This window comes from Dreissena polymorpha, chromosome 12, assembly GCF_020536995.1.
Source record: "Dreissena polymorpha isolate Duluth1 chromosome 12, UMN_Dpol_1.0, whole genome shotgun sequence".
Lineage (NCBI taxonomy): Eukaryota > Metazoa > Mollusca > Bivalvia > Myida > Dreissenidae > Dreissena > Dreissena polymorpha.
Window position 1 is genome coordinate 22,723,564 of NC_068366.1, and position 23,551 is coordinate 22,747,114.

Genomic DNA, 23,551 nt, shown 5'->3' on the forward strand with positions numbered 1-23,551 from the left:
TTGACATATTGCTTTCATATTTTGCAAACTTCTTTACCAACATGACCCCAACCTATAAACAAGAGCAGACAACTCTATCAAGCATTTTGTAATAATTATGGCCCTTTTTCCACTTAGAATATGCATATACACATGTAATTGATAAATCTTTATAAAAGTTTGCGTACCACCCCATTTATTTTCAATGTCCCTTGACATATTGCTTTCATATTTTGCATACTTCTTTACCAACATGACCCCAACCTATCAACAAGAGCAGACAACTGTATCAAGAATTTTGTAAGAATTATGGCCCTTTTTTCACTTAGAATATGCATATTATTGATAAATCTATGTTAAAGTTTGCATACCACCTCAAATATTTTCAATGTCCCTTGACATATTGCTTTCATATTTTGCAAACTTCTTTACCAACATGACCATAGTCTATAAACAAGAGCACACAACTGTATCAAGCATTTTGTAAGAATTGTGGCCCTTTTTTGTCTTAGTAACTCAATATTTTGTTAAATTTTGTGTTTAGATTCACTTGACTTCTAAATTATCAAAGCTATTGCTTCCAAACTTCAAATATTTTCTTACTATCATGAGGGTTCTGTACCTGCTAAGTTCAATTTGACCTTGACCTTTGAATGACCTTCACTTTGAAGGTCAAGAGTAAATTTTAATTAAATTGCCATAACATCTTTATTTATGATCAGATTTTATTAAAACTTTGACAAAACAACACTTACCTAAATACCACAATGGATTCCACCCAAACAATACCCCGCGCCTCAACCCAAAATCCCTGCCCCCCCCCAAAAAAAAAACAATAATTTTGTGTTTCCTTTTTTTATTTTTGAAAGATCATCTAATTAATGACCACACCCCACATTATACCCCCCTCTCAACCCCCCCACCCTCCAAAAAAATTTTTCCCCTTTTTTATTCTCTCCCAAAATAGGGAGCATATAGTCGCCGCTTCGTCTGTCCATATGTCCGTCCGTCCATGCACAATTTTGTCCGGGCTATTTCTCAGCAATTAATGACCCGAATTAAATTACACTTTATGGGAAGCTTTACTACCAAGAGGAGATGTGCATATTATCAGCCGGTTCTGGTCGGATGATTTTTTACAGAGTTATGGCCCTTTGAAAATTTCCATTAACTGTACATATAGTGCAATTCTTGTCTGGGCTATTTCTCAGCAACTAATGACCGGAATTCAATGAAATTTTATGGGAAGCTTCACTACCAAGAGGACATGTGCATATTATCAGCGGGTTCTAGTCAGATGATTTTTCACAGAGTTATGACTCTTTGAAGTTTTCCATTAACTGTACATATTGTGCAATTCTTGTCTGGGCTATTTCTCAGCAACAAATGACCGGAATTCAATGAAACTTTATAGGAACTTCACTACCGAAAGGAGATGTGCATATTATCAGCCGGTTATGGTCGGATGATTCTTCACAGAGTTATGGCCCTTTGAAATTTTCTATAAACTGTACATATAGTGCAATTCTAGTCCGGGCTAGTTCTCCCCAACTACTGACTGGAATTCGATGAAACTTTATGGGAAGCTTAACTACCAAGAGGAGATGTGCTTGTTATTTGTGGGTTCTGGTTAGATGATTAATTTAGAGAGTTATATCCCTTTGAAATTTTCAAGTTGCTAAACCATCCATCGTATTATTTTGTTCAAAGTTATGCCCCTCAAGACGTTTCCTTTTATCTGAATATATAGTGCAATATTGTGACAAAAAAAAACTTTGAGGAGCATCACCCGTCTCCGACAGTTTCTTGTTTTATTTTTGAAAGATCGTCTAATAAATGACCACACCCCACATTAACCCCCCCCCTCTCACCCCCCCACCCAACCCAAAAAGAGTATTTTTTTCTTTGAAACATGGTTAAAAAACCAACAAATATTTATTTACTTTATTTTTGAAGGACCATCCAAACCTCCAACCCAAGCTATTGCTATCAAATTTTAAATAAAATCTTATTAATTTGTTTTATGTCTTTGCAAATGTTCAATAGATTGTGGAAAATATACCTGAACTATTACCTTGACCGTATTGAATAATTTGAACAATTACCCCATGATGGCTTACGTTATACTGTCAAGCACTCAAATAGGTGAGCGCGCTGTACTCTGACAGCTCTTGTTGTGTCATTTAATCAGTTTGCCAAACTGAATCCTGTGATATCTTGTTAAGAACTTTAGACACTTTGCTGAAACTTGGTACACTTGTCAATCGGACTTTGGGGATAATGCATAAACTTGTATTATTCATCACATTCCAAACGTTAGGTAGATACTACTTTTCATAATAGACATGAGTAACATGTATTTAAAATAAAAAGTCTTAATTTTGTATAAAGATATGCTGTTTGTCTATCTGTCTATAGTCTTATTTGGCACATACATAATATGAATTATAAAAATAATACTTGAAATTAGTGTATTTCTTTCAGCCACTAAGGTTTGTTCTGTGAGATTTATATATTTTATCTATGATCAAATCATAACCTATGATTAAGAGTGTACATATGATTATGCATTACTTATGTTTATAATTATATAGTACAATGTTGAGGTAATAAACATAATAATAAACTATATGTAAATGATAGTTTGTAAACTTTAATCAAGAATTATCATAATAGGTCACACAGGAACATTAGGAAACCCTCATCTTTGTCAGAACTGAGGTAAGATCTCTTGGTGCCATCATGACCTTTTTATGCCCCCCTTCGAAGAAGAGGGGGTATATTGCTTTGCTCATGTCGGTCTGTCGGTATGTCGGTCTGTCGGTCCGTCCACCAGGTGGTTGTCAGACGATAACTCAAGAACGCTTGGGCCTAGGATCATGAAACTTCATCGGTACATTGATCATGACTCACAGATGACCCCTATTGATTTTGAGGTCACTAGGTCAAAGGTCAAGGTCATGGTGACCCGAAATAGTAAAATGGTTTTTGAATGATAACTCAAGAACGCATACGCCTAAGATCATGAAACTTCATGGGTAGATTTATCATGACTCGCAGATGACCCCTATTGATTTTGAGGTCACTAGGTCAAAGGTCAAGGTCGCGGTGACCCGAAATAGTAAAATGGTTTCCGGATGATAACTCAAGAATGCATACGCCTAGGATCATGAAACTTCATGGGTAGCTTGATCATGACTCGCAGATGACCCCTATTGATTTTGAGGTCATTAGGTCAAATGTCAAGGTCACGGTTACCCGAAATAGTAAAATGGTTTTCGGATGATAACTCAAGAACGCATATGCCTAGGATCATGAAACTTCACAGGTAGATTGATCATGACTCACAGAAGACCCCTATTGATTTTGAGGTCACAAGGTCAAAGGTCACGGTGACCCAGATAGTAAAATGATTTTCGGATGATAACTCAAGAAAGCTTTTGCCTAGGATCATGACACTTCATAGGTACATTGATCGTGACTCACAGATGACCCCTATTGATTTTCAGGTCACTAGGTCAAAGGTCAAGGTCACAGTGACAAAAAACGTAACACACAATGGCTGCCACTGCAACGGACAGCCCATATGGGGGGCATGCATGTTTTACAAACAGCCCTTGTTATTTATATTCTTTAAAAGAATGTACGAAAACAGAGTTATTAAATGGAAATGGATAATTAAGTATGGCATAGCATTTCAAATCTGGTAGGCTAAATTTTAATACCTCATAAGTATGATAATTTATCTCTAACTGCTTTATATCTTTATCCTTTTTTCAGGGTAAACTACATCATGGCAGAAGGGAGCAAAACAACTGATGATCCCCCTGTTGTGGGTAATGATGAGGGAATTGATCCTCAAACACTGGAGATTGCTCGCATTTTACGGTCACTGGCTGACGAGATTACAGAGGAAAAAAGTATGCCATTGCTAAAAGAAATAATCACAAAAATTGCCCATGAGTCAGTCCATGATAGAAATTACAATGTTTTGACAGATATGAGGCGCTTTGTCAATGTTCTTGGCTTTAGTGTACAGTTTTCAGTTAGTAAGACCAAAGAGATCATTAAAATCCTGCTTGTTATCTGGAATCAACAAAATGTCGCTAGGTATGTGATGAAGGAAGTTTACAATGAGGATATTGGTGCTGCTGAAAAACCAATTGACCCAGATAAGTTGGATAAGATCCCAAATGCTGTTAAACAGTTGGATGACAAAGCCATCAAGATTTTTTTCAAAGCATTACAAGATGAAGAGGAAGAAGTTAAGAATATACGCCTGATGGTTGTTGGCATGTTTGGTGTGGGGAAGACTTCACTTGTGAACAATCTGATTAAAGACTTCCGAGATAAAAACATTATTCCTCCAAGCACAGAAGGTATTGATCTTCACAGGTGCCAAGTGATGGAAGATGGGGATTGGTGTTTGGATACAAAATACAAGTCACAGAAATATAAAAATAGGATGGAAAGTGCGTTCAAAAAAATTCCATTGAACACTAATTCAGCAACTGCTTCTACTGATTACACTGATAGCATAGAAGGTTTGCCTGTAAAAGAACAAATAGATGCTGATGTTCCTGACAAGCAAATACAAACTGAACCAGAACAAATGAACAATATCAGGAACTATACTGACCAACATGAAAAAGATGAGTTTGTACAAAACTGTTTAACATTTGTACAAAAGATTAACGACAACAAAGATGAACCTTTAAAAGACTCCAACGTTCCTCTACAAAGAAAAGAAACAGAGATAACTGTTTCTGAATGGGATTTTGCAGGCCAGACACTGTACTATTCTACACATCAGTTCTTTTTGAATCAAAGGTCGATTTACTTAGTGCTAATGGACATGACAAAAGGTTTGCATGACAAGGTCAAAGAGTTAGATGGAAGCGGAATTTGGTGTGGTTTGGTTGATGAGTGTACATTTTTGGATATATTTAAGTTTTGGCTGAATGCAATCCACATGTATAGTGGTTATAAGTCAACAACAGGGGAAATAAAACACACTGTCATTTTAGTTGGAACTCGAAAAGACCAAATGGCGGGGAATGATCAAGACAAAGAAAATACAAAGAATAGATATTTTTATGAAGCACTTTTGTCCTTTGAACGAAATTCACCAGTATTAAATCATATTTATAAGAAGATGTTCTTAGTGAACAATTTATCACCAACTGATCCGGCATTTGCTGAATTGAGAGAGGAAATCAAACGTTTGTCTGAGAATCAAGATTACTGGGGTAAAGATAAGTATCCATTTCGATGGATTCATATGGAACAGTCTCTTGACAAAATGAGAGATGAAGGCCAACAATTAGTACACATGGATAAGATTGAAGAAGTAAATCTTTCCAAACAACACCAATTTCGTCTTTCTGAAGATGAACTATTAGTGTTTCTGGAAGTACAGCATAGACAAGGCAACATCCTTTTTTTCAACACACCTGAACTAAAACGTTTGGTAGTTCTTGCTCCCCAATGGATCATTGAAGCCTTCAAGTGTTTTGTAACACATATCATTAGAAGAAAACCCAAATTTCTTAAAGATTGGGAAGAATATGAGAAGCTTGCAATTCTCAAACCACAAATTACATGTATAGATGAAATTATGAACAATAGTCCTCACATAAAGGAAAACAAAGATGATGTCATTAAGTACATGGAACATCTGAATGTTATTGCCAAGCCTTTGACACGTGAAGACGAAAACAATCGGGCAACAGAACAACACAAAGATGGACAAGATGAAACTTATGCTTTTGATGATTTCAATTTCAAATTGCTTGATTTCCACATTGTTCCTTGTCGACTGAAAAATGCACCGCCTCCCATAGAACAATTCACTTCACCTGACTGCAAACGATTTAAAAGAACCCCAGTTTTAGGTTTTGTTTTTTGCGAAAAGTTTATGCCTCCATCCTTTTTCCATAGACTTGTTGCTGTATGCATCTGCGCTTGGCCAATCACAAAAGAAGAGGGTGAATATCGCTTGTATAACGGATTGGCTATTTTTGCCATTCGCCCAACATACACTTTAACCATCTGTTATAAAGACTACATCATTTATGCAAGGATAGCGTGTTGTTCAAAGAAGATTACATCTGATATTGACACCAATCTTTGTCAAGAAGTTCGACACAAACTTCGTCAGAGTTTGCAAGATTTTGTTGGCCATTGTGTAGAGCAACCACGAACTGGTACAGCATTTGATATGTATATTCAATGTCCATCCATGAAAATATGTTTGCACAATAAAGGAATGCTGAGAGTGGCAAAGTTCAATTACGAGAGTGAATTAGACTGCGATGCATGTAGTGAAAGTCATCCAGTTGAAAGATCAGAGGCTTTGCAATATTGGTTCAAAAATGAACTGGATTTAGCTGACAAATGTGATAGCGATGATTTAAATAAACTAGCTGACCCAGATAAGATCCCAAATGCCGTGAAACAGTTGGATGACAAAGCCATCAAGATTTTTTTTAAAGCATTACAAGATGGAGAGGAAGAATTTAAGAATATACGCCTGATGGTTGTTGGCATGTTTGGTGTGGGGAAGACTTCACTTGTGAACAATCTGATTAAAGACTTCCGAGATAAAAACATTATTCCTCCAACCACAGAAGGTATTGATCTTCACAGGTGCCAAGTGATGGAAGATGGGGATTGGTGTTTGGATACAAAACACAAATTACAGAAATATAAAAATAGGATGGAAAGTGTTTTCAACAAAATTCCATTGAACATTAATTCAGCAACTGCTTCTACTGATTACACTGATAGCATAGACAGTTTGCCTGTAAAAAAACAAATAGATGCTGATGTTCCCGAAAATCAAATACAAACTGAACCAGAACAAATGAACAATATCAGAAACTATTCTGAACAACATGAAAAAGATGAATTTGTACAAGACTGTTTATCATTGGTACAAAAGATGAACGACAGCAAAGATGAACCTTTAAAAGACTCCAGCGTTCCTCTGAAAAGAATTGAAACAGAGATAAATGTTTCTGTTTGGGATTTTGCAGGCCAGACACTGTATTATTCTACACACCAATTCTTTTTGAATCAAAGATCGATTTACTTAGTGCTAATGGACATGACAAAAAGTTTGAAGGACAATGTCAAAGAGTCGGATGGAAGCGGAATTTGGTGTGGTTTGGTTACTGAGTGTACGTATTTGGAGGTATTTAAGTTTTGGCTGAATGCAATCCACATGTATAGTGGTTATAAGTCAACAACAGGGAAAACTAAACCAACTGTCATTTTAGTTGGAACTCGAAAAGATCAAATGGCAGGGAATGATCAAGACAAAGAAAATACAAAGGATAGATATTTTTATGAAGCACTTTTGTCCTTTGAACGAAATTCACCAGTATTAAATCATATTTATAAGAAGATGTTCTTAGTGAACAATTTATCACCAACTGATCCGGCATTTGCTGAATTGAGAGAAGAAATTAAACTTTTGTCTGAGAATCAAGATTACTGGGGTAAAGAAAAGTATCCACTTAGATGGATTCATATGGAACAGTCTCTTGACAAAATGAAAGATAAAGGCCAACAATTAGTACACATGGATAAGATTGAAGAAGTAAATCGTTCCAAAAAACACCAATTTGCTCTTTCTGAAGACGAACTATCAGTGTTTCTGGAAGTACAGCATAGACAAGGCAATATCCTTTTTTTCAACACACCTGAACTGAAACATTTGGTTGTTCTTGCTCCCCAATGGATCATTGAAGCCTTCAAGTGTTTTGTAACACATATCAGTAGAAAAGAACCTAAATTTTATCAAGATTGGGAAAACTATGAGAAGCATGCAATTCTCACACCACAAATTATAGATGAAATTATGAGCAACAGTCCTTCTTACATAAAGGAAAACAAAGATGATGTCATTAAGTACATGGAACATCTGAATGTTATGGCAAAGCCTTTGACACGCGAAGACAAAAACAATCGGGCAACAGAACAACACAAAGATGGACAAGATGAAACTTATGCCTTTGATGATTTCAATTTCAAATTGCTTGATTTCTACATTGTTCCTTGTCTACTGAAAAATGCACCGCCTCCCATAGACCAATTTACTTCACCTGACTGCAAACAATACAAAAGAACCCCAGTTTTAGGTTTTGTTTTTTGCGAAAAGTTTATGTTTCCAGCATTCTTCCATAGACTCGTTGCTGTTTGCATCCGCCGTTGGCAAATCGCACAAGAAGGGGACGAATACCGATTGTACAACGGATTGGCTATTTTTGCAATTCGCTCAACATACACTTTAACCATCTGGTATAAAGACTACATCATTTATGCAAGAATAGCATGTTGTTCAAAGAAGCTTACATCTGGTATTAACACCAATCTTTGTCAAGAAGTTCGACACACACTTTGGCAGAGTTTGCAAGATTTTGTTGGTAATTCTGTAGAAACACCACGAACTGCTACAGCATTTGATGTGTATATTCAATGTCCAGCCATGGAAAAAAGTTTGCACAACAAAGGCATGCTAAGAGTCGCACAGTTCAATTACGAGAGTGAATTAGACTGTGAAGGATGCGAAAAACGTCATGCAGTTGAAAGAGACGAGGCTTTGCAATGTTGGTTCAAACACGAACTGGATTTGGCAGACAAATGTGATGGCGATGATTTAAATATACTTGCTGACGATGATCTATTAAAAGCTGCCAGGATCATTGATAAAGAATATTGGATGCTTGGCATTGAACTTGGGCTAAGCAATGCACAGTTGAACCAGATGTATGCTGACCCTGCGTGTAGGAAGAACACGTATGAATTTGTTTTCAAGTACTTGGTTGAGTGGAGGAACAGAGAGGCAGAGCAGGCAACGCTGTTAAGACTTAATAGGGCTATCAACGCTGCACGATTGTATTCAAATGTGGTTTCAAAGCCAGTTAGCTTTTAGAGAGCACTAACGTACTTGATTGTGTCAGAATTGAGCTCACTCAGTATGAAATGCTAATTTTTTAGTCAACACCTCAATTATGATTTGAAGAAGGCTGTATATAATAATCCGTCTTTACGAGTGTCCGGATATCCGTTAAACGCTACATGTTTCAGCAATACCTTTGCTATATAGTGAATTATTTTAAACATGTCGGCACACACGTTAACTATCGTAAGACTTCTGGATGTTTGTAATACACGCCTCTCTAGACCTACCAGAAAGGTCAGGGTCACATTTAGAGTCAAGTCATATTCATAACACCTTGGAAACTCCTGCCTAAGCATTAGCTTTGCCATATACTGTATTAATGTATTTGTTAATAACTTAGCAAGAATGTAAACCATCTTATAACGACGCGTTGGATTTTAAACCGGCCTCAAAGGTCAAAGTCGAACTTGAAATTTAGATGTCGAATTTTGCCATAAAACATATTTTCCCGACTGTAACTTTGTAATTTAATATGGAATTTTATAATGGCAACCATAAGAAGTCGGCGTGTCATGTAAACTACCCGTCTCCCTACCCCAAAGGTCACGCTGAAAGGCCACGGTCACACTGAGAGGCCAAAAGCTAGTGTGTGGCATAAGTGGAGTACTGAGCTTAAATGGAATATAGGACATACATGTACATATGAACAACGATTTTGGTTGTTGTTGAAACGGCTGTAAGTTATTGTAAATATAAGTGTATTAAAGTGTAAGGATGTATTACATTGTAATTGTTTTCATGTAAAAGTATTTAGGTAAGACAGTTATGAATCGCTTGCTTACATTTTAGTTTTTGATATTGCTTAATACAATTTTTTGTAGAAAGAGATAGGTATCTAGTATTAATATGTTGTATGTATTTGTTCTTAAGTCGCATCATATGTAGGCGTTAGATTCTTCGTACTCAGTATTTACTTGTTAAACACAGGTATAGTTAACTGTATAAAATTTGAAAGTAAGATATTTGATATGAGTGAACATTTATTAATTGAGTATCTTTTTGTTTATGTGTAAGTGTATGGTATTTGGATCAATCGTGGAAAAACATTCTAGCATTATTGTTTACGCATTAGGTGTACCTTAACATTTTTTGCGCTGCCATATAGAAATCACCCCGTCTGTTCTTCCGTCTGTTTAAGTGCATAGAATATGTTCTATGCATTAATCGTACTTCAGTTATTTTGTTTTGTTAATGTTCGCTTTGTGTGTGTGTGTGGGGGGGGGGGGGGGGGGGGGCGGCACTTGCGTTAACGAGAGGCAACAACAGTTTGTTTCGTCTCACGCCGAGAACAAAAAGACACGTGTATTGTATTTTAACGAATGTTACCGGACCATATTTGAATTATTTTTTATTGCTATAAGGCTTACTGATTTTTCTATGGGATAACTTCATTTTACGATGTATTTGTTGATTTGAGCATTAACGGATCTGTAAGTAATTTTTTGAAACATTTGTATTTTATTGCAAGTATTCAATGATTTTGAGCATTAACGGATCTGTAAGTAATTTTTTGACACACCTGTAGATTATTGCAAGTATTAGTGTATTGACTTGTAAATGATGTATTACATGGTGATTTGCACAATTGTTTTAAGGTTTAGGTATTTAGTTAAATTTTGTTGAATCACTTGGTCTGATTACATTTTATTTAAGGATATGGCTGAATTGCTTGTAAACATATATTTTTATACAGCATCTTTTAGTGTTTTGTTACGTATTTGTTGTTATAAGTCGCATTATATGTATGAGTTCGATTCTTCGTACTCATTCTTCGTACTCAGTACGTACTTGTTAAACAAAGCTATCGTTGGCTGTAATACTACGAAAGTATTTCATATAAGATGATATTTGTAACAATATAAAAAATTGAAACTCCAGCTGCTGGAGTAGTATTGAATTATTATTATAAACAATTAGTAGGTCCTTTATTTAAGGCAAATGACCGATTGCCCAAACAGTACAAAACAGCACAATACAAAACAACATAAACACAAGTAAACATTATTATTATTTATTTATTTTTAAACTGTTAATATGTAAATTTATGATGACTGAATCTATCATTGATTAAAATGCTACCACTTTGATTATGCATTAGGGCCCCGAAATTTTCTGCCTTTGCGTTAAAGAAATCATCCTGTATTTTCTTCCGTCTGTTTAAATGTTTTACTTATATGCACCCTTTCAAAGAAGAGGACTCGTATTGTTTTGCTGGATGTCGGTCGGTCTGTCGGTGCCAAGCAATAACTCATCAACGATTCGACCTATTGGCGTGAAATTTCACCTGTTCATAGTACTCTTACAGAAGATGACTCCTATCAAAATTGGGTACACTCGGTATAAGTTTAAGGCCAGTGTCACAATAAGTGTGAAAATCGTTTCCGATCAATTTCTCCCAACGAATTTACTGTTTGGCTGGATACTTCAAATGTACATTGGTCTTGGACAGTAGATGATCCCTATTGAAATTGGGGGCACTAGGTCAAAGGTCAAGGTCACTGTCACAAAGAGTATGAAAATCGTTTCCGATCAATTACTCGTCAACGAATGGACCGATTGGCTTAATACTTCACATTGACATTGGCCTTGAAAGTAGATGACCCCCATTGAAATTGGGGTCACTAGGTCAAAGGTCATGTTCAATATCACAATAAGTTTGAAAATTGTTTCCGATCAACGATTGACCAACTGGCTTAATACTTCACATGTGCATTGGCCTTTGTAAGTAGATGGCCCATATTAAAATTGTGGCCACTAGTTCAAAGCATTCTTTGGGGGGGGGGAGGGGCATTTTTTTTCCGACCTCGGAGCTCTTGTTTTTCTATTAAATTTAAGTTATAACACTGAAACATGTGAAATATATATTAATTTGGGATTTGGGAATGGCGATGCAAAACAGCATTTATCTTCACATCACAAATATGAAGTAATTGCTTTTTTTATGTTTCTTTTCTGGAACCTAACTCGTTGATTAAAAGCAATATACTTTTTAAATTGAAAGTGGGCAGATCTCATCAAAAGCCATCAGGTGCAAATAATCTGTTCTCTGAATTTATAATTATTCAGTTATTGCGTTTTGTGAGTTGTTAGCTTTCGGGGGCAACACTGTTTCGGTATCATGTGGCATCAGCTTTTTGTTTCGGATCTTAAGAATTCTAGAATTTTTTTTTTAACGAAACAACAAACATTGAAGCCGTATATCGTGATCTAGTTATGATTTTCATGAAGTGGATTGGGACCACTATGAAGGGTCACTGTTACAAGAAAAAAACATTTTCAGATAAATTGCTCGAAAATCGTTGCTTAAGACACCTTTCCCTGAAATTGCATGTATAATAGATTGGGTTGAATTCAAGGTTACTATTCCTATTTTGTTCTGCCAAGACTCTCAATGAAAACATGTAGATTTGTATTTAGGTTAATCAAAATATTTTTAGACATTGTTTGGAATTGAACATGAGATGGATTGGGGCAAAATAACCGTACTTGATGAAAAATCCTACGTTTCCATTTAACAAGTAATTAATGAATTGAGTTATTGTATTGATTTTATTAGCATCATACTGCATGTGGGTTGGGTCTCATTTGATCTCCACTTAGTGGTTTGAAACAAAAGTTGACCTAGTTTACCAAGCAATCTACCTGACATTTGCCTTCCATCTTCACCACCACCTGCTTGCATTCAGGACACGTTGCATCCCCTCGTGAAGGTAACCTTTAATATCTATTGCATATTCATATTATTGTTTATTGTTCAATAATATAGAAACTTGTTTCATAGTGGAATGTAAAATCAAGTTTAAATCTTAGAGGCATGACAAGTATATTACATGTACACGTAGATCTTTTTGGTCTTATGTTTTTTATTGTTTCTATATTATTAAGCTTATGTTTTTTATAATTAATGTTTTTTTAATCATCTGTTTGTCACGATTGCATGTCCATGTAAGAATATTCCATTTTAGAATCAACATTATCTTATCATTCATTATCTTATGAAGTATTGTTATTGTTTTTTAGGATAATTGTGAACGTACCCTCCTATTATTGTTAAACCTCTGTGCATCCTTCGTTTGTATGTTTTGTGTTTTATGATTGACATTGTTATTTGTATATTTGAAGTTACTTATATAGCCATTCTTTAAAATATTTTTTTTGTTGAAGTTATGATGTGCGACTAAAAGATTTTTATAGGAGGGCTTAATGGAAAATAATGCAAATTTAATGCATAAATATGTTTTAGTGTCACTTGTAAATGCTGTTTTAATCTTTTTAAAATGGGTATTTATTGGTTGCTGTTCTTCATTTGGTGTTTAATAAAAATCTATGTTTTCGGCTAATCGACAAAGGTCTCTTGTCATTATTTAATCATTACACAACCTAATCTTGTCACAATTACTTATATTGAATGAGCCCACATACTTTAATTGGATAAAGGCTCTTCAAAATTTTTCTTATCAAAAGTCCTCATGCTATTTTGTTAAATATGCAAACTGTATATATTGTTTACAAAATATCATTTTACATATTTAATAGAGGGTGTTTAAAATAAAACTTTAAAATATCGTAAAACTATATTAAACAAGTCAATCAAGCCTAACAATTGATTTAAAGATCGCCACCATTGAAAGGAAAATCACACAAAAATAAAACATTGGTGATGCGTCACACATTGAACTAGGGTGATAGACCTCTGTTTAAAGCACCCACAACATGCATCTTTACCTATTACATGATTTGTGTTTAAGAAGAAAATAATGCATTGTAAATTATCTAACACATTAATTAATAATGTTCATATGTGTGTATGTATTTGTTATTATGTTGTATTTGTGTTTATGCACAGTTTTAAAATTTTAGCCTGCTTTTTCGCAGAAATTGCAAGCAATGCTACTCGGCCTAAGCTTCTGCGCTAAAAGTTGTTTAATTAGTTTTTTCTCAGAAATGGAGGAATTTCATATAAACTATGTATTAATTACAAATATAAAATTGAGCCCGTTTACTAAGTTTGGATATTCTTCAAATTTTCAATGAATACAACTAAGGCACATTTTTTGTGAGTTGATTTCTAAAACATGTTTTGATTGATATCATTTTATCTCGTCAGATTCCCCATATGGGCTCCATATGGAAATTTTGATTACTATTTTTTGGAAGTTTTGACAAAGGTGGGCCTTTTTTTCAATGCCATATAAGCTTATGAGACATGTTACAGCTTATCAAACTTACCGGTATATATTTTTATCCCAAAGACCCACCTTATGACGATAAAATGCAACATTTTTATTTGGGAAGGGGTTGTAGTATCATTTTTTATGTATGCGTTATTTTTCGTTTTTAATTGTAAGTACCTTTTGTATATACCAATGTAAACTTAATTTCACACCTTCAATATTATATTTAAGTAGAGCAGATAATTATTGCCATTTGTTTACGAATTGATATATTTTACGTTTTGTGAATGCTCACGGTATGTTCTCTTAACAAGGTAACTGAGTGTTACCAATTTTAGATAAAAATGACAAGACCAAGAAATAGATCAATATGATATCATTTAGTAATTTTGGAACACAACACAATATTTTATCATCGCTATTGTTTTCATGTAAGTAAATAAAATAACAATAAGGAATTACATTGTATTTAAGGATATTGTTTGTAAAACAATGCGATAATGCAAATAGTAATGGTTGTAGTATTATTTTATTTGATCATTCATGAAAACACTTGCACTGCACACGCATTTACTGATGAAATGACCCTTTGTATCACACGCTCACCTGAGCTCAACGTGATTCAGGCAAGCTTTTTGTAATCAACTTTTGTCCTTCGTTTGTTGTGTACCGTCAACATTTACCTTCTAAATACTTTTCAAATGATATATTGGTCGAGTTTGAAACTGTAACTCTTCAGGTCAAAAAACGTGGTAACTTCAAATTCAAGACAAAGCTTTTTAACACTCTATTAGTCACATTTATAGTCCAATCTTCATGAAATTTGATATGGGCCTTTTGTTGTAATGATATCTCAGATGTTTTTTTAAATGATTTATGTTTGTTGAAAAATATGGTCGCGAGGTGATGGGGCAGTTGTCCATATTTGGATACAGTAAAGCCTTGTTAACACTGTAGAAGTCTCATCTTTGGTCAAGTATTCAATGAAACTTTGTTAGAATATTTTTTCGTTTGATACCATATTTTCACTCAAGAAGACATATATGTATGCTCATTTTCATGAAAATTGGTCAGAAAATAATTTAAAACTGGGTCATGTGAGGTAAAATACTAGGACACAACTTTAAATTTTAGAAACAGCTTATGGAAACTCTTTAATTTAAGTCATATTTCAATAAAATCTTAATGAAATTTAACTTACATTTTGTTTTTATGATATCTGGGCCGAGCTTGAAAATGGTTCAGTCCCATGAAAATTATAGACACCAAGGGGCCTGGAAGTTTTCCTAACATGATTGGAGTGAAACCTTTTTAACAGGCTAGAAGTCACATTTTTGTTCAATCAGCACGAAACTTGCTCAGAATATTTATTCTAATGATATCTGAGCCAATATCAAGTCTGTTGAACAACACTGGAGTCAGAGTTTGGGACAGTTTTCCTAATATCGCCCAATATGTTTAAATCTAGTTATCTCTCTGGAAGTCACATGTTATTCCCAGTTTGTATCACTCTTGCTCAGAATATTTGTTCTAAAATATTTCATTTAAGTTCGAAAATGGTTCCGTGCTATTGAAAAAAGGCTTCCACGAGATTTTTAGGTTAAGCTTGTGATTTTGGCTTAAGTGCAACCTTTAAACACAGGTTGAAAATGCTTCTTCCTTAGGATGGTTCAAAATTATTAACGAAATACCCTGATAGTGTGATATTGAAGCTAGTTTTTTTATGATTATGGTTTCATCCAATATACATAGTATGTAAATATCTGTAGAGGGAAATTCACCATTTGATCTATAAATAGTTCACATGTGACCTATTGAACCTTGTATAGACAGCCTTTTTGGTAGGAGATACAACAAGCTACATGATAACATAGCTATCCCCTAATCTAATGTTTTAAAATGAACATAAAGATTGTGAGTTTGAAATGTTTAAAGTAACAACTGTTTGAAGTAGTAATGTGTAAAAAAATGAAATATGTTTATACTAAGTTTATTCTTCTGAAGTCGACCTGCTCAGAATAGCTAAGTACTTTGGGTCTCAGATGAGCTCTACAGGACTCATGTCCTTCTTGTTTTATTTTAAACTAAGTGTTTAAAGTAGATCAAAATAAACACAATCTAAAATATACTACAATATAAAGAAGTGAAACTCCAGCTGCTGGATTAGTATTGAATTCTCATTTTATACACAATTAGTTGGTCCTTTATTAAAGGCAAGGCAAGTGACCAATTGCCCAAACAGCACAAAACAGCACAATACAAACCAACATACATAACACATAAATGAATAAAGCTGGAGTCACCGCCTTGGAACGGTCAATGCAAAGCATTGGGGGTTTAAACCGGTTTTAGAGCGCTCAACCTCACACTTGGCCCAGCAATATTCATAATACGTTTAAGTGTAAATAAAATTTAACCTGATAGCATTGTAACTCAAACTAAACAATAATAAAAGGGAATTAAAACGCATTCAATTTAATTACCATTTAATTACTCAATGGTAGGAAATGGACCAGAGCAACAGAGTTACAACTTTTTGAGGAACGATGAAATGAAACTACGAACAAGTGTCAACTACATTCCTTCTTTATAGAAAAAGAGTTAGGAATATAGCATCATAAAGTTAATAATTCAGATCATCATCGCGCAAATACAGGAAGAAGCAGCAATAATGGCTGTAAAAGTTCCATATAACATTGCTTGGTTGTTTATGTGACTGCAAAAAAAATAAATCAAACAAGAAACGCATGTCAGAGAGAAAATAAAATGAAAATTGAACGCTATAAACCCAATGACCTATGCATGTAGATAACAGCTGTGAAAGTTGGTCGTATGACTTCTTCGGGGGTGTATACAGATATGAGTTAACGATTCTCAAGTGCGAATGCACAATAGAACCATTGTCGTGTAAAAACCTGCAGACACAGGAAACAACTTCACGCTGATTTATGCCATGTGCTTTAGACTGGCGCCCGCGGTGTTTATGATATCGATGAAAATGTAAAAATTGAGATTAACTTTTTGGCATTCAGTCCTGTTTTTATAGTTATGTGTCGTTTTATTTTTTCTAATTATTTATTTACGCATTTTAAAATTGTGTTATAGACAGACGCCCGTGAAGTTCATGATTCGATGTACGAAGTGAGTCTTAATGTAGTTTTCATGCAGATTTGTTCATACGACACAAAGACACAATTATAATCAACAGTGAAAAATGCCCATAATATCATTTACTGATTCCAAATTTTAAGAGAAGAAAGATATAGTGAATCGAAAACCAACAAACACGTGTTTTTAAGTACGTTAGCATCATATCCTTTTGTTAAAAACGAGTTATTTATATTGAAAAGTTTAATATAAACATTTTCTTTAACATATTTTAATTTGCGAACACGTTTCAAAACATCTCCATAAAATGATGGATGGGAAATTCCATTAATTTAATGCTATTTTAAAGAATTTTTATGTTTTGAAATTAAATCACCATACTTTGAGTGAAATTTAGCGAATTTACTTGTTAGGTTATGATACAAAAAAAACACTAGTTTTAGCCATTTGTTCGTTAATATAAGATTACGATCATTAAAATCTTTAATACATGAACATGCTCTGGCATAACGTACCAACTGCGAAATGTAAATACCATAGGATGGACCTGTAGAGATGTTACCATCTAGGAACGGCTTTGCTAGATGTCGGTCGGTCTGTCTGTCGGTATATCGGTAGACCACTTCGTTTCCGATCAAAAACACGTCAAAGAATTGATCGATTGGCTTGATACTTCACATGTGCATTTGTCTTGGAAAGTAAATGTGACCTATTGAAATTGGGGTCACTAGGTCAATGGTCAAGGTCATTGCCACAAAAAGTGTAAAAATCGTTTCCGATCAATAACTCATCAACGAATTGACCGATTGGCTTGATACTTCACATGTGCATAAGCCATTGACAGTAGATGAATCCTATCGAGTTTGGGGTCACAAGGTCAAAGGTCAATGTGACTGTCACAATTTGTGTGAAAATTGTTTCCGATCAATAACTCATCTTCGAATTGACCAATTGGCTTGATACTTTACATGTACATTGGCCTTGGACATTTTTATGCTCTCTACTGGAATTGGGATCACTTTGTCAAAGGTCAAGGCAACTGTTACAATAAGTATGTAAATCTTTTCCGATCAATAATTCATCAACGAATCGACCGATTGGCTTGATACTTCACATGTGCATTGGTCTTGGACAGTACATGAGCCCTATTGAATTTGGAGTCACTAGGTCAAGGTCACTGTCACAATGAGTGTGAAAACTTTTCCGATCAATATCTTGTCACCAAATTGACCTATTGATTATTCCCATGTGCATTGGACTTGGGGAGTATATGACACCTTTTGAAATTGGGGTCCCTAAGTGGGAAAATCGTTTCCCATTTGCATTGGCCTCGGACAGTATAGGAACTGATTGGTGCAAAAAGATACCATGTGCCTTCTTATTGTAATGTAACATGGTACCTTTTTGCACCCATGGGGCGAATTATGGCCTCCATAGAAATTGGGGTCACTATATTACAGGTCAAGGTCACTGTCACAATAAGTATGAACATTGTTTCCGATTAATAACTCGTCAACAAATTGAACGATTGGCTAGATACTTCACATGTGCATTGGCCTTGGACAGTAGTTTACCCCTATTGAAATTGACATGACGCCGCCTGTCAATCAAATCCTTATCTAAGAATTGATCTACCAATCAGCGATCGATTAATCGGGCGCACGAGTTAGCAACGAACTGTCCGCCATTTTTTTTAGACGGTATCCAGAAAGATTTCCAACGCGGAAATGCGGTCTTGACAAGAGCGAATGGAAGCTTCAGTGTGGAGATTTACCAAAATCCCCCTTATAGAACATTATTTTATTTCAAACACTGGAAATGTCATATAAGCAATAACTAAGCATTTATGTATGTGTAAGTAAGTATGAATTATATCACGTGTGCATGTAAAATAATAATATTGGTACCCAATTTGCGTAACTTAACAAAATTCCCTGTTATTAATCGAGTTTTTGTGTGTGTGAGAAACAATTGAAAACCTTTTTTTGTTACTATTTTAATACAAACGTATCGATAAATTCCATTACATAAGAGTTAGTATTACTGATATAACCAATAAATGCGAAAACTTTGTGGTAGTCGGTACCTGCGCGTGCGTCTGTAACTGGTAGCTTTATTAAGTAGCCCGACTGAATTTTCCTTCATACAACGCTTATTTATATCAGACAATGACCAAACTGATTGTGTTGTTTTGCACTTTCAATTATGGTGATTGATAAATGTCCAATAAGCAATGTTAAATATTATTAATACCACTTTCATACCTAATAACATGTGGGATTTAGGTACCCACTCGGCGTCAGAAAGCGCGTGAAACTTCATCGAAATTCCAGTTATAAAGCGATATTTCGTGTCAAATACACGAGGGAAAATGTTTCGTTAATATTTTCGTAAATAACCTGTGTAAATACCAATGTAGAAGTGTTAATAAATTGCTAATACCACCATTGCACATAGTAACAGGTTCGATTTCGATTAGCGCGCAAGCGTTTGAGAGCGTGTTTAATGTACTGGAAAAAAAGACGTTATAAATAGCTGGGCCCAGTTGCTCAAAGCATCGTTAAGTCTTAAATGATAACGGGCCTGATAAAATCAGGGTTAGCGTTAACATTGGGTTGCTCAAAATAACGCTGGCTTTTAACGGCCAGTTTAACGTCAGTTTCTGCCGTTAACTTTAATTGAGGTTTAAAGCACAATTAAACAGTTCACGCTAGGTTTTAAAATGGCTGCTATAGCTGTTCTGCCATTTAGGAAACCAAAGGAACTTCGATTGTCACATCATCTTGATGAATTAACTAGTGAAGAGTTTATTGCACGTTATCGTTTTTCAAAGAATGGAGTCTCTTTCTTGGAAAATCTTCTTAAGGACGATTTGCAACGGCAAACAAACAGAAACCATGCGCTGACATCAATCCAACAAATCCTCATAACATTGAGATTTTTTGGTACTGGAGCATTTTATTCAGTCATTGGAGACACTCTAGGATTCCACAAATGTACGGTATCTAGAGTTGTTGAAAATGTAACGGATGCCATCATCAAGCACTTGCACGAGTTCGTTGTGTTGCCATCACCAGCGGAGAAGGAAAGAGTTAAACAAGGCTTTTATGCAGTTGCTGGATTTCCGAATTTACATGGCTGCATATATGGTACATACATCGCATTCAGGCACCTCATAATGATGAAGCTTCATATATCAATCGAAAAGGCTTTCACAGCATAAATGTCCAAGCTGTCTGTTATCATCAAGGTAAACTTAATACTGTTTAATGTGTTTTCATCGTATTGGACTATAGTGGTATCATATGAAAATTAAAAAGAAAATAATTTAAATCCAAACGGTTATTTTTTTTAAATTTAATTTCCATGTCAGCATTCATAATTTGTATAAGCATTGTTATCATTGACATTTCTACTTTAATCAAGTCAAATACAAATGTACTCAGTATATTATAAACATATATCTAGTTTTTTAATACATAGACAAAGTTTCACATGTTCAACTAACCTGTAATCATTTTTCTTCATCATTGGTTGCATGTTTATTTTGTTTGATAAAAAAGTAATGGAAATATTACAAACATGGGAGATAATTAAATGAAGCCCTTGAAGATTCAAAACGGTCGTTACTTAAAACGATTATTTAAATGGGTAAATTATGCTACACGTAAAATTACTTTGATTTGTCATTTTAATTTTCAAATACGATGTCCATGTGTTCACGTATAGTTTATTTTGTGATTTTGTGTTTTTTTTTGTAATACAAGGAAATTTACAAGTGTCAATGCCAGTTGGCCAGGGTCATGCCATGATACCCACATATTCAGGACATCTGGTCTTTGTGCAAAACTGGAGAGGGAAAATCAGAACTTTGCTGATGGTGTGCTCTTAGGAGATAGTGGGTATGTTAAAATTGTTAAGCTAAATACAACGTGTTATATATTAAAGTTAATGGAAAAAAGGCTTGAATATTATTAAGTAATCGCTGAAATTAAATTGCATCTCGTGCGGTGTTCGACTACGGGACACTTACTGTATCAACTGATGTATTTTTCTCCCAATTTCTCCTCCTGTATTAAAATTTAAGACACAGACGTCCAGTTTTTTCTTACATATGACTTCATTAAAGTCAACATATAGATCTCGAAACCTTGATACTACGGCACTATATATACTGAGCTAACCGGATGGCTGCCTCTGACCCACGACTTGTACCAATATAAAAAAGCATCTCACATAGTTGCCAATTTTATTTATAAACAGCAGATCATTAAATATGTAAATACAATTTACAATTTTTAAATGAATTTCATATTCCCCAGTTACCAATTCAAAGTCCGTGGCCAATGAAAGATACCAGCAAGCCCACGCTCGGACACGAACCATCATTGAAAGAAGCTTTGGAAGACTGAAGCGTAGATTTGCTGTGCTCCACTCTGAGGTATTTGTAATGAAGCAAAGTGGATTAAACATTCACTTTTCAACAACATTATCATACGGTGAATACCGGTATGTACATTTGCCATCTAACAATAACACTATGCATTTGTATATTTCCTTTTTGTTGCATTTAAATAACTTTGATTTCTAATTATTTTTTAACACTTACATTTTAAAAATAATACACAACATGATAATAATAATAATAATACACAAATACGTGTACACTTACGTACACACGCACTCATACACACGCACACACAGCACGCACTCTCGCACGCACATACACTATTAATCCAATAATATTTGGAATAATTACAAATGTCAATACTGTATTTGAACACGCAAATTAATTGAATTCATATCCCCCACCTATTTCACAGACGTGACGTATACCCCCATATGCCGCATTGACACAGACTATTTTGCATGCTGTCTTCACAAAACAAGAGAATGTAATTTATGGCAATTATTAAGAATTATTATGCAATTATCATTTATAGCCATTTTGACCTTTGAACTCTTGAATTCTTTCACATGACACGCTGTCCAATGACTGTGAACAAAATTAATGTACAGAGTCATTTTAAAATCTCACAATGAATGACATAGTTATGGTCCAGACAAGATCATTTATTGCCATTTTGACCTTTGAACTAGAAGTGTGACCTTGACCTTGGAGATATCGACCTAATACTTTCGCTCAACACACCGTTCAAGGACGGTAAACAAAAAAACATTTTTTTCAAGATACCAAGGGCCATAACTTCGTTATTATTAGATGGTGTACACTGCCATTTGGCGTGCATCATCCTCTTATTCATATATTTATATACTCATACAAAGTTTTAATGAAATCTGCCAAACCACTTCCAAGATATGGCTGCGGACACAAAAGTTCTGGATGGACGGATAGGAAGACGGACGGATGGACAACGACAAAACAATATCCCTTCGCCTATGGCGGGGGATTAAAACAATATCATACATATGCAAAGTTCAAGTAAATCTGTTACTTTCATACTAAAGAAAGTATTTGAATGTTCGTTACATAATTTAAGCTAGAAATCATTAAAGGTTTGTTTATTTAATATGCCTATAACAGATATATTATTTCAATATTTGCAGGTTAGATTGTCGCCGGCAAAGGTATGCAAGATAACAACAGCATGCGTGATACTATACAACATTTGCATCGCTCTAAACGAACCTGACATTGATTCTGATGAAAATCAAGACAATACAGATGCAGTCTTCAATCATGCTGTGAACGGAAACGGAAGCGGGACTCACATACGCGATTACATTGTCAACAGATATTTCGCGTAATTAAGAAAAACTGTTTCTCGAATTTATGTAACGACATTAAATATAAAGTGCATAATCTAACACAATTATTGATGAACAACATTTAAAATAATCAATGTTAATAATTTTGTATTCAATAATTTAAAAGCAAAATAACAAATTTAAAATTATTATTTTTAGTCAAAGAGTTGATACATGTGCTTATTTAGATGTATTAAAAATGGTTTTCAATTAGTCCTCGAAAAATGTGCCATTGATGAAATCATCCACAACTTTCTGTTCCCTGCTCTTTTCCTCTGCAAGTAGCATGCGAATTTTTGTATCAAGTAGTTGTGTCTGAAAAATATATTGCACACTTAAAGACTTATTCTTAACAAGTATTTAAAACTGAAACGTAATAGATCTTTTTAATTTTGTATGCATTTTCATTACAGTAAAATTTATTAGTTGTTGATAAGTACAAAACAAACAAAAGTCAGTGTTTGTGATTTTCAAAAGAGATATATAGAAACATTGTATTCTGAATAAAATCATAGTTAAAAAAAACAATATTCATAATTTTCGATAACAGGGC

At 34.6% G+C, this 23,551-nt stretch overlaps 1 protein-coding gene and 1 long non-coding RNA gene across 3 annotated transcripts in view; both read left to right on the forward strand.

Annotated features, from left to right (window-relative positions):
- The window catches only part of LOC127854166 (uncharacterized), a 243,141-nt gene that overhangs the window by 19,927 nt on the left and 199,663 nt on the right, over positions 1 to 23,551 (forward strand). The gene's annotated exons all lie outside the window — the stretch shown is intronic.
- Positions 20,039 to 23,066, forward strand: LOC127854175 (uncharacterized). The gene is made up of 4 exons (XR_008036949.1): positions 20,039 to 20,479; positions 20,997 to 21,131; positions 21,552 to 21,670; positions 22,798 to 23,066. It is a non-coding gene; the product is annotated as an uncharacterized LOC127854175 (long non-coding RNA).